This window comes from Myotis daubentonii, chromosome 12 (genome assembly GCF_963259705.1).
Source record: "Myotis daubentonii chromosome 12, mMyoDau2.1, whole genome shotgun sequence".
Lineage (NCBI taxonomy): Eukaryota > Metazoa > Chordata > Mammalia > Chiroptera > Vespertilionidae > Myotis > Myotis daubentonii.
In genome coordinates, this window is record NC_081851.1 from 32,522,079 (window position 1) to 32,537,563 (window position 15,485).

The 15,485-nt window shown below is 36.3% G+C and overlaps 1 non-coding gene and 1 pseudogene across 1 annotated transcript; one reads left to right on the forward strand and one right to left on the reverse strand.

Moving 5' to 3' along the window:
• Positions 1-2,875: 2,875 nt before the first annotated feature.
• LOC132213982 (U6 spliceosomal RNA) lies at positions 2,876-2,977 on the reverse strand. Its single transcript, XR_009448095.1, has one exon. It is a non-coding gene; the product is annotated as a U6 spliceosomal RNA (small nuclear RNA).
• An 11,006-nt stretch (positions 2,978-13,983) lies between these two features.
• On the forward strand, positions 13,984-15,183 carry LOC132213952 (COP9 signalosome complex subunit 5-like; annotated as a pseudogene).
• Positions 15,184-15,485: the final 302 nt, after the last annotated feature.

Genomic DNA, 15,485 nt, shown 5'->3' on the forward strand with positions numbered 1-15,485 from the left:
GGTGATTTTGCAGAGGGGGAATCTATGCAGGCATGCCAAAGAGAAAAGTTTTTCTATTCTTTTATCAAAGGATGTATTAAGACAGACAGATTGAAATGCATCAGTTTCTAGTAACCAGCAGATGGTGCTTTTAGTAATAAGTTTATAAAAGGTTACTTGAATATCTTGTCTGTAGAGTTTTTATTTATTTGTTTGTTGTTTTGATAAAACTAACTAGAACTAAGACAAGGTAATATTTTGCCATGACATGAAGCAAATTCTTTATTTTTATTGTCAGTAATGGATATACTTACAAAGCTCAGCACAGCTTTTACAAGACCCCTATTAGACACCTTCCAGATAATGAAAGAAAATATTTAAAAATTGAAATTAATATGAGTATTATAACCCACTGATTTAATTAAGTGCTGTATCTTTATGTAGTTGGAGTAATTTAACTTCCAGCATAATTTTAATTAACAGATAAACTCACATGTATTGCTTTAACTCATGCTACTTTGATTTTACATTTTCTTTGTTTGTAAGGTAATCATTAAAATGTTCAATGACTCATATGAGTACAATCACAATGAAGGTAAATTCTTGATCTCTAATAAGAACAGCTATATTAGCATTTGCTCTTGGCATGTTTTATTTGGTCTCTTTCTTTCAGTTCTGACCTCCATTTCTCTTAAATCAACTTATTTGTATCATGCTCTTCTAGTTGGCCATCTCAAATTCTTTTTAGTCAGAAATTGATTTTAAATAAATGCACAATACTACGCAATATGCAGTGTTTAACAGCATAATAGTAATTTCACATGAGTTGTTTGAAGAGGTTAGCAAGGAAAACACATCAATGTGATTTTTGTGGAAGAATTGTACAGAACCATTTGAATTCATCACATTGTGAAGACTAAATGCATTTACAAAAGCATGAAAGGTTTCATTCTCCTTCCATAGCCAGTGTCTACTAGCTGAGAAATTAAGGATGTTGATGAGACTATCCTACAACTCTCCTTTATCAGCTAAAATTTAGGAAACTGCAATTGCTTTTTTTATTATTGTTTTTACCATTTTGTCCCTTGTTAGAGTGTCTTAAGCCTATGCATTGTGCTCAATTGGGTCTCTCATTTTTGCCGGGAGTGTGAATAAACCCAGCTAATCTGACATTAATAAAGAAAAGGGAGAGCACAGGTGCTAGGGTGCCTGGAAACCTTAGAAAATAGCAAAATAGGAGTGATGGAGGGTAAATGGTGAGCCTAAAGCTACTGGCACACTTTCACCTGAAAGATCCAAGAGGTAGGGGATTATATTTTTACCTTTTACTTTGTATACTTCCTTAAAAGTCAATGAAAAGAGAACTTGCCTTGTAAGTGGGCAATGCTAGATGGGATACTTGATGATGGTTTTCATAAAAGTCAGCAAAGTAGGTCAGCCTGGATTTTGAATCCCTGATTATAAAGCACACATGAATTCTTACCTTTGGAGGTGAATAGGACATCTTCCAGAAACAACAAATCTTGAATTTAGTAAACAAAATCTGCACATTACAGTGACCTTAAAAAATGAGGCGTCCTTAGTTGTTTTTCTTTTTAAATATATTTTTATTGATTTCAGAGAGGAAGGGAGAGGGAAAGAATGGCGGAAACATCAATGATGAGACAGAATCATTGATCAGATGCCTCTTGCACACCCCACACTGAGGATCAAACCCACAACCTGGGGATGTGCCCCGACCAGGAATCGGACTGTGGCCTCCTGGTTCATAGGTCAATGCTCAACCACTGAGCCTCTCCGGCTGGTCATTTGTCCTTAATTTTAAAGTCAATAAGTTATAGTGCTTATTATGAATTGTGCTCAAAGTGTGGCACTTGTTCAGTTTATACTCTTATTTGAGAACTTCTCACTACAAAATTAGACATGTTTAATTTTTCATAATTCCCAATCATTTTGACCTTGTTCCTACAAGACACAGGAGGAGGAGAGATGTGAACAAGTTGAAAGCATTCAAGAGCTCTCATTGGTTTCTGAGTCAAGTAGAGGGAGGTTTTACAAAAAGGAGAAACTGTGAAAGAAGTGTTATTCTTTAAAATTATCCATTCTAAAATTATAATTATCACTGTAGTATCAAGGAAAACAGTAAACATACTGCATAAATGAATTGACACCAGCTGTTCCTTTACCCAAATTAGATAAACTATCCTATTTTAAGCCTAAATGACATTAAGTAAGAAAATGATTAGATTTGGGCTCTGTCCCTTGAAAATATTTGCCAGGTGTCATTTTAATTTTTCGCCAAAAGTAATATGATCTGCAGCAGTTCTTTGGAAGTTTTGGGTCTGAGTTTATTTTCCTGTGGTGCTTTTAAGTCCATAAATGTTTAGTTTTGAACTTCTGTGTGTCTTCACATGAACCACATGTAACAGTTTAATGATATGCCATTTAAGCAGACTCATCATAAAACATGCTTTCCATGAAATTGAGTGCTGGAAATGAAAAGGAAAATGTTGATTTGGAGAGTAAAACCATAATACACTAGTTTTATATCCTCTGAGCAAATAAAATCCTTCATATTTGTCTTTATTAAAAGCATCATCAACAAATGAGTCCATTTACTTTGACAGTTCTTAGACAAGAGGCTGTTTTCAATAGCCAATATGTAATCAATGGTTTTAACCTTTATCTATGTGGAGAACAGAAATAATCCAGTTAGTCAAAAGTATTTATTTAAAAAGTCAAATAAAAAAGATTGCCCTTCAGACTTTCATTAGCCCCTACCTTAGCATTGTCTTGGCTGAACTGATGTTTTATTGATTCTGAGGGATCATTAAATAGCATGATCTAATTTTATGAATACCACTTGATACCTAAATGTCTATTTAGGGATAAACTTACAAATATAAAATATAGTGGGAATTTGCATGTCATCCTTGCACAGGGGCCATGCTAATATTCTCTGTACCATTCCAATTTTAGCATATGTCCCCCCAGAGCCCGAGTGCCCATCAGTAGATGAGTAGATAAAAAAGCAGTGGTGCATTTACACAATGGAATACTACTGGGCCGTAAAAAAGAAGGAAATCTTATCCTTTGTGACTGCCTAGATCAGTGATGGCAAACCTATGACACGCGTGTCAGAGGTGACACGCGAACTCATTTTTTTGGTTGATTTTTCTTTGTTAAATGGCATTTAAATATATAAAATAAATATCAAAAATATAAGACTTTGTTTTACTATGGTTGCAAATATCAAAAAATTTCTATATGTGACACAGCACCAGAGTTAAGTTAGGGATTTCCAAAATGCTGACACGCCGAGCTCAAAAGGTTCATCATCACTGGCCTAGATGGACCTGGAGATTATTAAATGGAGGGAAAAAGCCAGTCAGAGAGAGACAAATACCATGTGATTTCACATATATGTGGAATTTAATGAAAAAAATAAATAAAATAGAAACATACTCAGATACAGAAAACAGACTGACAACTGTTAAAGGGAAGGGAGGCTGGAGGACTGAGTAAAAAAGGTGAAGGATTAAGCAAAAAACAACCAACCAAACAAAACACTCATAGACACAGAAAACAGTGTGAAGATTGCCAGAGGGAAAGGTGGTGGGAAGAGGTAGAAGAGGGTAAAAGGGAGATAAATGGTGATGGAAGGAGACTTGCCATTGGGTGGTGTGTGTGTGTGTGTGTGTGTGTGTGTGTGTGTGTGTGTATACGTGTGTGTATATGTATGTATATTTGTATATGTATGTGTGTATATGTATGTATATATGTATATATAATTAAATACAAATAAAATAAATATAAGAAAGAATAGTTATACAATATTATTTATCTTCTTCAGTTGCTTCCAATGTTTTGTTAACATCAGTGTTGATTAATATTTACCAATGTTGAAAGTTTTTTGATACTTACTGTCAATTGTCCTCTATAAAGATAGTCACAAATTCTATTTCCACCCCTAGTATATGAGAATATTTGCTTTGCCAAACAGTTTCCAACTGTGATGAAACATTTGAAAAAAATCTATGACACTTGGGTTGCTGAAAACTAACATTTCACTGTTTCAACTTGCATTTTTTAAAACAATTTACAACTGACATGGAGCACCTGCTGATTTACAGATTAAAGTTGTAATTGCTTATTCAAGTCCTTAGGCCAGGGGTGGGCAACCTTTTTGTGAGTGCGTGCCAAAACCAGCAAAATCTCTGACTCAAAATTCTTCTGCGTGCCAACCCTAATTTTTTGAGAACGTGTTACGCCTATTTGATATCTCTTAAGGTGTACATATGTGAAGAACCTTGAAAAAATAATCAAATTCATTCAAGTGACAAAAAACACAGTAAATGATGAAAAATACATTTAATTTTTAATGTATACATGTACACTGATAGTCCAACAGAAAACTTTATGACTCTGTTTGATATTATCAGTGGGACTTTTGCTGCTGCATCACTGATGACAGAGATTTTACATCAGTTTTATATTTCGTGACCTTCAGAGGTATGCACGAGCTACTACTTTCATCTGTCAGGCTACTCCTATTATGAGACTTAACAAAATTCATCACTGAGAACAAAGATTCACAAGTGTATGTGGATGAAAACATGGAGAGTAATGCTGTTGCAAAGTTTTTTAAACAGAAAATGTTTTCTGGACTGGCATTCCAAGTCCTCAATAGTTTGTTTTCGACACTTCTCTCTGGTACTCCTGTCTCTTACCGCTTTTTTTCTATGTTTTCCAATTCAACTCTAAGGTCAATAAATTTCTGCTTCCAAATTTAGCTACTCTGAAATTCAATCAACTACATTTCAAAGTCAGCCATGTCTATAGTCTTTAAGATAACTTGTTATGTAAAATTATTTATTTATCTAAGATGCACCTACACTGAATTTATCTGAAAAATAAAAAAGTCGATATGAAGAAAAAAATTGTAAATGGAAGATTATAAGAGAGGTTTTTGCATGCCAGTAAAAGTTACTGGCGTGCCATGTTTGGCACACGTGCCAGGGGTGGCCCACCCCTGCCTTAGGCTATGCTATTTCTAACCTTTACTGAGCTTTTGCTATGTATCATTCTTTAAAACACTTTACATACTTATCTCCTATGACCCTGACAACCACCCTTTTTGGGAGGGACTATACATTTCATTTTACAAATAGAAAATTAAAGTTTAACCATGTAATTGGTCCCAAATTATAGATTAAGCCATTCAAATCCAGAACCACTGTGTCTCTGTTTAAAAAAGAGAAATCTTACAAGAAGATGAGATGACAAAATTGATTTCATTTACAATTTGAAGTAAAACTCTCACCAAAGCTAGGCTTTTACCATCCCGCAGAAACTTTCAGAGAGGCACACTCTCTTGCTTGATGATTACATTTCAAGGACATAGTTCTCAGATCCTTGTAAATGGCACTTCTGGCTTGTAACACTGGAAAGGGGCTTCAGGTAGAGAAAGGATTTAAAATTACATTGCCTTTTGGATTAATTTGCTCTAAGAAAAGGGAAGTTAGGAGTCTAAAGTCAGAAAGAAACCTATCAAAAGTTTAGTAAAGCTGAGAACTTTAAGGCCTTCTTAGTCACTCACAATAACATTTGATAGTCAAAGATATTAACGCTCTGTTAATCATACTTATAGAAAATATTCTGTATTGAGAAACAACTGAGTGGAGGAAGACATTTAATTAGACTAGTTACTTATATGTTATGCAAATGAGTTTGTTTTCCCCTGGTGCAAATCCATAAATGTTTAGTTTGAACTTTTGTAATTAACATTGTGCTTTAAACATGTTCTTTGTAGCTAATAGCACTCTATCATATCATTCTAAATTTCTATTTGGCACCTTATCAGTGTTTTATCATTAATATGGGCCCCTACTAGTTCCTGTAGATTGTTTTCAACCTAATAATAAAAATGTATACATGCTATTTACTATTCCAGAAAAACATATTTATCTTTGCATAAAATAGTAGCATATTTTTATTATTATTTTATAGTACATTCTATATTTTCTAGGTACTTTGCATATAATTCTTTCAAGAGCCCAAACAGAAGGTATTATTTTTATTTCTATATTTCTGATAACAAATTTAATCACTATGGTATTAAGTTTCTCCCCTAGGATCACACAGCAAATTATCTTGCAGAATAACTTTTAATTAGGAAGCCTGCCAAGTGTAGAGCATATGATGTTAAGTGAAAAAACTGTTTGAAAAATAAGTACGTTAGGATTCTATTCTTAGAAAACATATATATGCATATATATGTATGTATGTATGTACAAGGGGTTATAAAAGATCTGAACAATGTTTACATTGACTAGAGACAATCAATTTTATTTTTGTTAATATTTGAGCAAGGGTTATATATTTTTAATATACATAATAAATATTTATTTTTAAAAGTTATGATTAATGTACCTTTGTTCACTGAACATTAAAGTGCACCAAAATGGAAAACAAACCAACAAAATGTACCTAGATTATGAGAAGCACTGTAATATAAAGACCCTCTATTACTCTTTTCCAATATTTGAATATCAAGAAAACCAAATAAATAGATAAAACCTAGATGCTTTAAATATTATAAAAAATCTTGATTTAAAACATATGTGCATGTAAATTTGTGTTATACAGTCATCTGAAATGTAGACAGTGATTCAAAAAGTACCTCTTTAGCCACATAATATAAGTTACATTAGAAATAGAAAATGAACTTAGGTTCAAAATTGAGGCTAGCATTTCCCACTGCAAGGTTTTCTTCTCTCTCTCTCTCTCTCTCTCTCTCTCTCTCTCTCTCTCTCTCTCTCTCTCTCCTCTTTTTTCATTTCACCATAGACTTTTGCAGTAAATAATGGATATTTGTTGAAAGTGGCATGTAATAATGTATTGACATACTTTGATTTTGAGTAGAGTATGGTTTCCAGAGGAATTTCGATGTTATTGAGTAACCTTTGGGGAATCATTAAAGTTTATTTTATTATTATTATTGTACAAGTAATATGTTGGTATTATTTATTTCCGGATTAATACTTGGTCAACAGTATGTGGGATAAACCAAAATAGAGGAGAGATAGGGGGCGGGAATGCCACACAGAACACTAGCTGGTTTGGCTCAGTAGATAGAGCATCGGCCTGTGCACTGAAGGGTCCCTGGTTCAATTCCAGTCAGGGGCACATGCCCGGGTTGCGGTTGTGGGCTCAGTCCCCAGTAGGGGGCATGCAGTAGGCAGCCAATCAATGATTCTCTTTTATCATTGATGTTTCTATCTCTCTCTCCCTCTCCCTTCTTCTCTGAAATCAATATCAAAAATAAACTTTTAAAAAAAGAATATTGTGAAGGTGATCAGAATAGCAATAGTTAAGCAGCAGATAATATGCGCTATGCCTATAAAGAAAATGAAAGCTAATATGGGACAAGTGAGCATTAGGAATGATGCTCAAGTATGTCAGGATGAGGGGAAAAGGTAGATAGGAATATCATAGCAATAGTTCCCAGGAGTCTGTTTTCTCATTGAAGGTAGGTTTTGATTTAAATAGTCTGACAATCTACCTCTATGATATGGGTTAGATTTTCCTAAATGATGGAAGAAAAGAAAATAACCTAAAAGTATTATGCCCTTTTTTTCTACAAATTATTTTACTCTAAAATGTATTTACTATAGCTGTAGGCATACACCATTTTTTTTAAAAAATAACTTTCCCTTTTGTTTTCATCACAGTGATCAAAGAAGAGTTTTTAGTACTAAAACACTTATTTATTTTATTTTTTTAAAATATATTTTTATTGATTTCAGAGAGGCAAGGAGAGGGAGAGAGAGCTAGAAACATCAATGATGAGAAAGAGTCATTGATTGGCTGCCTCCTGCACACCCCCTACTGGGAATAGAACCTGCAAAGGGGGCATATGCCCTGACCTGGAACAAAACTGTGACCACCTGGTTCATAGGTCGACACTCAACCACTGAGCCACGCCAGCCGGGCACTAACATACTTATTTATGTACTCAGTCAATATCTCAATATTCTCCTTAAAATTACATGATCTAAAAGAGCCATATCAAATATCTATTTTGGTTTTAGAGTTATTTGAGTTGGTATTTGTTTACAATTTTCTTTTCTTCAGAGTAGGTCAAGATTATTAGATGATGAATTTTCATTTACTTAGATGAAATTTTAGAAAGGACTTAAGGTTTAAGTCACAAAATAGAAGTGTGTGTGTGTGTGTGTGTGTGTGTGTGTGTGTGTGTATTTAAGAACATATAGGTAATTATGTAAAGCTGAAATGATGGAAGTATAAGTGTTATAAACTATAGTGAAATAAATGAGAATTTTTATATATTATCTAACAAAAGCTATATAAGCTGAGAAATATTTTTTGCTCTAAACATAAAATTTGTAAGTTGAGATTCAAAGTAGATAATTGAAGCTATGTGTATTTATCTAAAATTATCTAGTAATGTCAGCAATGTAGCACTGCATTTACATAATTATGTTAATAACTTATTGATGTAACTGAATGGGATTCAATGAAAGCATTTTTCACTGATTGAAGCAATCACAGTCCAGAAGGGGTCGAAATACAACATGAATAAGCAGGTCAGTTTTACATCATTAGAAAGATTTAAGTGACATCTAATTAGCACTAAGGGATTATATAGTTTTATAGAATAGAAAACACTATTGAGTAATAAATGGGAGAAATTCAGATTAATAACAGTGACATTCAGGTACTAAAATAGATTGAAATCAAACAAGTTTTAAAAGAAGCATCACATGTTTCAATAGCTTGGGTGTCCAAGGTGGGGATTTGGGGTATGAGTGAAGGTTATGGGCACTCACTAACACTTTAATATTAATGGATTATTAAAAGGCATAACGGATTGTGCCTTCTAGTCATTTGTAGGATAATAAACAGGAAACTATCAGAGTCCAATGCCCTCTACATAGATTGCCTTGTATACATTTAGAATGGTCAGGGTAAGAGTAAATCAAAATTTACTTGCATTTCTCCTGGCAACTCAGAATTTTCAGTTCGATATTTAGCTTGTACTCATTTTCTAACAAGGCTAGCTGGAATTCACAAATGTCTTGTCCTATTTGAATTTTTTTTTAAGTCATGTCTGGCCTACACCTCAGCTGACAACCAAACTCGTCTTCCCTTCCTAAGTCATGCTCACTCTTCCTAGTGACTTTACTTTGGTGGCCCATCATGACCGTTCAATAAACATCACACTTGCTACCATTTATTTAACCAATACATAGTACTTGCAGTCTGATATATGCCATCTGCTGTGCTAACCACTTTATAAGTATTAACCCTTGTGATTTTCAGAAAAACGTTATGAGAGAGCTACGTCGTAGTGCAATCACCTACACTTTAACATTGAGGAAACGGAGGACTTGAAACGTGCACAGTTTCTTACAGGCAGTAAACAGAGTTAAATCCCAAGTATTCTGACTCCAGATCCAGAGATTATGCTCTTACCCTTGATACTCTGTTTTCTTCCATATCAACAATACCCACCCCTTAGGTGCCCCAAATTAATTCCTTCTGAGTCCCAGATTTCACCCATATCCTTTGAACCAGCAGACATAAGAGAGTTTTAATCCATTAAAAAATGATATACAGAAAACTGTGTGTTGTTGTTGTTTTTTAAAGGCCCAGGCACTTAAAGTGAACCTGAGGCACTGTTTTACAGTTACATTTGAATTCCATTGATTTTTTGCAAAAAGTACTCAGTACCCTCAAATAACTTGGGGATATTTTGTGGCAATATTTGCAAAGCTCTACTTAACAATGAAAGCCAAACTTTGCAGTCTACTGAAAATGAAAGGTCATACTGAAAATGAAAATGCAAGAATTATGAGAGAGGTTTAAATCTTTCAAATATATTATCATATTCTTTCTTTAAGAATAAGAGTTTGTTTTAGTTCAAATGATAGGCTAAACACAAATCATTTAAATATATGTGTACACACATAGGTATAATATACACCTACCACATATATCTATAATAATAAAAGTGTAATATGCTAATTAGACCAGGCGGCAGGACAGCGGAACAACCATCAGGATAACTTTCCAGACGAAGCCAGGGCTGCAAGGGCCAAGCCCCTTGCGTGATTTTCGTGCATCGGGCCTCTAGTAGGTATATATTATGTAGTCATTGTTATCAGTGGGGTGCCTTCTGCATCTCCACCTGTTACCAGTGGAAGTGAAATTCTAGAGAGGTTGCAAGGAAAGGAATTTTCTGAGACTCACCTGGGAAGACGAGTTGAATTAAACCCCTGGGTTTTCAGGGTCCCATTTCCTTCCCTCCCACCATGGAAATGTCTAATCTTGTCTTCAGCAGGGCTAGAATTAAGCCAGTGCCCAGAGTCTCCACTCCATATTAAAGCACAGGCCAGTCCAGCATCTGGCTAGCTTATCTTGTGTCCACATGGCAGGATAGCTCACGGGTGAGTGCAGGTCATGGAGCAAGAGAACTCACAAGAGCCAGAGCACAAGAGAGTGGGAACTTTTTGTCAGGGGATTATGTATTCCCAATTTTTTTCACAGGCTTGCATGGGCCCCACCCTCCTAGCCAATGATCATTGTTCCCCAGGCTACACTGACAGGCAAGTGCCTTTCCTACCTCACTCTGACTTCACTGTGCATGCACCCATGTCTCCCTCTGACTTCACTGTGCATGCATCCATCTCCCCCTTTGTTTGATTCCTCCCCCCGGGGATCTGCGGGGAATGGACTAGCAATTCCCCGGGGAGCATGAAGCTGCAGTTTCCTGGTGAAGCTGCCCAGATGACCACGCTTCTAATGCCTGACCTTCCCTTGGCTCTCTTCCTAGTATTAATATTAATAATTAGCTCATTGTGACAATACCATCATTATTATATCCATTGCTGCAGTGCTTACTGTTATTAAAAATTAATTCATCACGGTAGGTCTGGTACAGGTAAGTATCGACACATTGGTTGTCGTTGTCTGATCTCCTTTCCTGTAGCAGATGCTGGGCTTTTATAGATGGAGAGAAGCCTTTGCTGCCGCAACAGGCAGCAGTCTTGTGACAGATGTTCTGTGTGCAATGGAAAGAGCGCAGATGAAAATAGCAGTCTCTCCATGCTTGTGAGTCCACAGCTGAGAATGAGCAGTTGTCCCCCTTCCAGACAACTGCTATCAAACTCATAGAACCTTGAAATAATTTGCAGCCTGCCCTGCACTAGAATGAGGCCCACGTAGTCCTTGAGGCTGGCAAGCTCCATGTTACCGAAACACAAGCCTGCTTCATTTTCCTCTTCTGAAAATTCCGCTGTTGGAACCAAAGATTATAAAACCAATATTAAGACCTACCTCGGTGATTTCGCTCATTTTTGCATTTTAATGTATTTTTTTTGTTGTTACATAAGTAATATATTTTCTTTATGGGTAATTTTTTAAAAGTAGATAATAATGGCAAAATGGAAGCCATTAATAATCCTAGAGATACCCATTTCTAATATTATAGTGCTTACCCTTCCAGACATTCACAAATGTATACACATACATACAAAACACATGCACAAATTTTAGGTACATAAAAATATAAGCTTAGCGTACAATTTTTTAACTTCCCCTTTCACTTAATATTACCTAACAAAAATGTTTCTATGTTAATGGGGAGGAGAGGAAAACTTGCCCTCCTTTTTCTCCTGCTTCTCCTGGAATAATCAAATTGACATGGCACAGGTTAACAGGAGAACATAAACAAATGTAATTATGTGTGTACATGTTTCCCTAAAGAATACCAGACAAACCAGTTGAAGCTTATATGTCTTGAGATAAGAAGAAGGGGGGTTGTGGTTGGGGACTTCAAATGACAGGTAAGGTAATTCACAGGGAAATGGAAAAGCAAATGTTTTGTAAATAAATGTTTGCTGGAACATCTTTAACAGTGAGACAAAGAGAGCACCAATCAAAGGGGCTTTCTAGGTTCCTCTCTATGGGTCACACTTAGTTCATTTTAAACTATGCATATCTATGATGTTATCTCCCTTCTTGGGTAGGTCCTCTATCTAAATTATTTTAGGTGATTAGTCAGGGAGTCAAAGGTTCCTCCTGAGTCTTGTGATTTATTGAAAATAATCATATTTTGGGTGACAATTCTGCTCCTCCAGGAATAAGAAAATGTTTTGTTTTTTTTTTCTGTAAAGGGGAAGATAAGTATTTTAGACTTTGCTGGCCACAACTCTCCAATGTCGCCATTGCAACTAAAAGCAGCCAGTTAAATAAATGTGTGAGTGTGTTCCAATAAAACTTTATTTATAAAAGCAGGAAGTGTGCCAGAACTGACTGATAAGTAACAATTGTCCATTCTTGACTCACACTATTATTTTAATATGGGCATAAGTTTCTGTGATATGGATATATTATGATTTTTCAAGCCTTTTGCTCCCATAGGATATTCCATGTGCTTTCATCGTTTGATTATTATAAAAACTCGTGCACTGCCAAGGATTCGATGGCAGGCATTCCTCCCAGTGCAGTACCTAGCATCCCTGGGGGGTAGCTTTCCTATCAATTAATAACTCTCCCACCCTCACTGGACTTCTAGGCCTCCTTCTTAGCCGGAGGGCCTCTGTAGACTTTGGATTTCTACACAATGTTGTCTCCAGAGTGTCCTATCCCATGAGAGAAGTTAATTACAAGACAGCCTTTAATGGGTGTGCTGTTTTATTATGGTCCTATTGGCACGCCACTGTGCAGACATTCTGCAACATTTTTAGCATTTGATTGGTTATTTTACATAACTTGAAAGGTCCATGAAGTTTATTTCTCCTGTTTTCACATTTCCTAAGCCATAGGAAAGGGAGGAAGAGGAACTCAGCTATTTGTCATTGTGCCCTTCCTGCAAGACCTGTTCATTTGATTTTTTCAGGATATGTTGATCTTCTAATATCATTTAGAGTGCATTATTTGAAATGTGCCCCAGCTTCTGCCTTTCTGCATTGGAAATGATGAACAAAGAGTCTTCATTAAGCAGTTTTATTTCTGCCTTCTCATTTCGAACTCATATTATTCTTTTTTGTGAATGTGTTAATGAATAGAAATGTTTGCCTCTTGTGTTCCTTTCTTTTAGGTATACTTGTGTTTGATTTGCACTTTATGTGCTCTATGCCAGGAGATTCTGAATTTTAAGTTAGATTCTTTTGTGATTTTTAGTTTGGGGTTAGTGTTTTATTGTTGTTGTTTTTGAGTTAAAGTTTGTGTGCATGTTGCAGAGATTTAGAATGTGCTTAGCTAACACCCCAAATGCCTGAATATAGCATACTTTGATAGAAACTTCTATAAAGTAAAATAATTTTGTCTAGAAGAGAATAGGTGTGTCTTATGTCAAACCTTGTCAATAGACATACATAGCTGTGATGATAAATGTGTGGATGATATAAGAAATGTCAGAAAATATAATGACATTTATTCCCTCTCTTACATAGTGTGGCTTACGGGACAGCATCCCATGATGACAGAACAATAAATAGAGGCTAATGCGTGTTATTTAAAATGATAAAGAAATACATACCTATAAAGCTCATATGAATATATGAACTAAAATCCTCAAAGTAAAAATGGCTAGGAAGTTGAAGCGGTCTGACATTAAAAATCAAGTAGCCTATTATTGAGAATTAGAACAGTAACCAATGTAATCATCAAAACTGAGTTAAACTGGGCTGGTGGGACTCAGTGATTGAGCCTCGACCTATGAACCAGGAGGTCACGGTTGGATTCCCAGTCAGGGCACATGCCTGGGTTATGGGCTGGATCCCCAGCAGGGGGTGTGCAGGAGGCAGATGATCAATGATTTTCTCTCATCATTGATGTTTTTGTCTCTCCCTCTCCCTTCTTCTCTGAAATCAATTATATATATGGCTAGTATGAGTTGGCACCTGTGGTTCTGAAGGTTCAAAGCCCACACCCCCCACACGCAAACACCTAGCGAGGTAAGGTAGCATCTTGATCATGGAGGCCACAGCTTCTCCAGTTACTAGCAGTGGATGCATCTGGAGCGGTATTGCTTAGAAAACATGGGAATTGACCAACAACATGAAGGAAGCCAAGGGCATCTATGAAATCTACAAATACAACAAGAAGAAGCAGCAAAATCTCAGCATTGGCTCTACTGAAAATGGTGATGCACGCCAGATCAGGAAGCAGCTTGGAAGTGATGGCAGATGCTGGGAAAGATGGATGGTAAAATGATGGTCTTTGCGAACAGTTTTGCTTTGCCTGTAGAGGGCGCTGTAACCCGAGTAAATGCTGAGGCAGCTGCATGTGAGTACATGGCAAAGTGCATAGAAACCACCAAACAGGTTGGCCGCCTTGGAAATGCAATTGGCTGGTTTCATGGCCCCCCTCTTACTATGGCTTCTGGCTTTCTGGGATCCATGTCAGTACTCAGTCAGGGGTCCTCAAACTACGGCCCGCAGGCCACATGCCAATACAAATATTGTATTTGTTCCCGTTTTGTTTTTTTACTTCAAAATAAGATATGTGCAGTGTGCATAGGAATTTGTTCATAGTTGTTTTTTTTAAACTATAATCCGGCCCTCCAACAGTCTGAGGGACAGTGAACTGGCCCCCTGTTTAAAAAGTTTGAGGACCCCTGATTCAGATGCTCAATCAGCAGTTCCAGGAGCCATTCCTAACAGTGGCCATGAACCCAGCAAGAACAGAATCTGCAGGGAAAATGAATCTTGGAGCCTTTAACACACACCCAAAAGGCTACAACGTTCCGATGAAGGACCTTCTGAGTGCCAAATTATCCCGCTTAATAACATAGAAGATTTTGGTGTACAATGCCAACAATATTATGCCTTTCTTAGAAGGCTCATATTTTGAGTCCTCTTTGGTTTGCAAATTGCTTGGGCTTTTGTGGAATAAATACTGGGTGAACGTGCTGAGCTTCTCTTACTAATGCAGACAATCTCACCAGCAGGTCTTTGATTTATCTGAAAAGTTAAAACAGTCAGTAGCCCAGCTGGGGTGAGGGAATTTCACATTGCATTTAGAAACACAGGACCGAAAGTCAGCAGACAAACTTGCCAAAGCTACCTGAGACACTGTACGACTACCTTAGAAGCTATCCCTGGATTGGTGTTTCAGGTTTTTAAGGATAAACCGTTTAATCAAGTTAACACCTCTTACACAATCACTAAGTAGCACTTTTGCCTGAAAACCAATATGAAAAAGTTCTCAAGGAACACTTCTAAACCAGTTACCAAAAACCGGTTATCTGATTAGAAGTAGTATTAGGTGCTCTGAAGTGTCCTGAACATTAACCTCCTGTAATAAAGCTCTTAAAAATAGAAACAAAACAACAACAACAGAAAAGCACACATATGGAGTTTAAATAGTTCTTATACTGGCACTGAAAATGAGACAGGGTCATACTAGTGTCTTTCCATTTTCATTTAGTATAATTCTCTAACCTGTGGACCTCTTACACATGAATTTCTATTGTA